This window comes from Sinocyclocheilus grahami, unplaced genomic scaffold (genome assembly GCF_001515645.1).
Source record: "Sinocyclocheilus grahami isolate Dianchi unplaced genomic scaffold, SAMN03320097.WGS_v1.1 scaffold481.1, whole genome shotgun sequence".
Lineage (NCBI taxonomy): Eukaryota > Metazoa > Chordata > Actinopteri > Cypriniformes > Cyprinidae > Sinocyclocheilus > Sinocyclocheilus grahami.
Window position 1 is genome coordinate 3,810 of NW_015505660.1, and position 1,842 is coordinate 5,651.

Consider the following 1,842-nt stretch of genomic DNA (forward strand, 5'->3'; position numbering starts at 1 on the left):
CCGCCAAACAGCAGCAGACCATCCTGAAAGGTACCAGACCTTCATTACAGCCAGAAAACCACTTTCTTGTTAGCTAAAGCAGAAAACAACATTCCTCTTCCTCCTTTCTCAGTCACCATCGACGGATGCGAGTGGAACGACGTGAAGTTCTTCCAGCTAGCCGCTCAGTGGCCGACTCACGTCAAGTATCTCCCGGTGGGACTGTTTGGCTACAGCAAACCACCCTCCTAGGACGGCCCACTTTCTCAGCCCCGCCTCTTCAACCTGCAGCCTACACCCCATTGCACACCGCCGCCGCCACTCTCAGAACGCTGGCCAATCACAGCTGAGATGGGATTTTCATGTGACCGTCTCTGGTGGGTTGGTAGGTGGAGGTGAAGACGTTCGATTCGGCGGCTTCGATAGACTTTTATCAGCGCTAGTCACTTTTATTTATTAAAGGCCCCAGAGCCACATATGGGGGCCAAGCACAAAATTTGGATACACCACCTGTTGATGACTATTTAACAGCATGGCACCGCTTAAATCACACTCGACAACCCTGAATATATCCCTTGATGTAACTGATCTCTTTCATCATTGGCGTCTATAACCAGCATAATCGATAAATGCAGTTTAAGCCTTGCTAAAATCTACCATGGTAACTGTATTTGGAGATAAACGTAACAGTAAAATCAGCTTTCGGAATCTTTCTGTTGCTTAGCAACTATGGAATTTTGGAGGAAACTGTGGTTACCATGGTCGTTTTTTGTAAACATGAAAAAAGCACCAATGAATATTCCGAAAATTAGCAAAGTTCCTGCCTTTATTAAGAGGGTGGAGTTAAACGCCAATTTTACATCGGAGGCGGGGCTACAAGGTGCCCATTAGCCAACTGATGAGATTTCCTAAAAATCTTCATTTGCATAGTTTGTTTTATCCTTCCAGTCGATGAAATCTGAAAATGCGTCGTTGACCTCTAACTTGCATGTCTTAAACTACATCACCCATAATGCACTGGCAAAGTTAACAATTAACGTTAGCTCAGTTGTGCACAAATCGTTTCGCCTCTTGCGTTCCCCTAGACATATACGGAAGGTTAGTAGTTCGCATTGGTTAATCTCTGTTAACTAGAATAAACGAATTCAGTTTAGTTTTATATTTATTTTTACACACGCTTTTATGTCAGTTATCGTTTATTTTTCAAAGTGACCTTTTAGCTTAAATATGCAGCTCATCTACAGGTTTTACTTCTTTTCATAAACCATCTCCAAAGATCTCTGGCCAATCAGAATGTAAACATTACGGGACAGAAAGAGTCAGTCACCTTTTTAACATGGGCAACGGCAATGATTTCAAGGCGAAGTCGATTTATAAGAGAACTGTGTCCTATCAAGCAGCACAAGGCCTGACGTAAAGGCTGGACGATTAATACCACCGATTAAGCCAGCAGAATTAGGGAAGACGTAGTTTTACATATAGTTTTTTGTGTGCATCTTCACAGCTGGAAACTGGTTTGGAGAGAACTTCAAGGGTTTCATCTTCATCAGTTGTCAAATGCTATGCACTTATTAAACTCGCCTTCATTTCTTCATATCTTCATCCAAAGCACAACAGCTCCTCATACGGAATGCCCAATTAAAACATGATTCACAAACACTACCTTTACACACTGCGAAAGTATCATTTTCTTACTCTTTTTGTCTTATTTTGTTTTTGTCTTTTTCAGTACAATTATCTAAGCATATTTAAATCAAAACACATTTACTTGAGAAGCAAAGTGACTTAAGAAATAAAGTATTTTTCTGATCGAAAAATTATCAAAATTATAAACTAGTTTTCCCACAGATGTTTTTTTTTTTT

At 40.7% G+C, this 1,842-nt stretch overlaps 1 long non-coding RNA gene across 1 annotated transcript; it reads left to right on the top strand.

Annotated features, from left to right (window-relative positions):
- On the top strand, nt 1-1,636 carry LOC107553779 (uncharacterized). The gene is made up of 2 exons (XR_001604989.1): nt 1-30; nt 113-1,636. It is a non-coding gene; the product is annotated as an uncharacterized lncRNA (long non-coding RNA).
- Nucleotides 1,637-1,842: the final 206 nt, after the last annotated feature.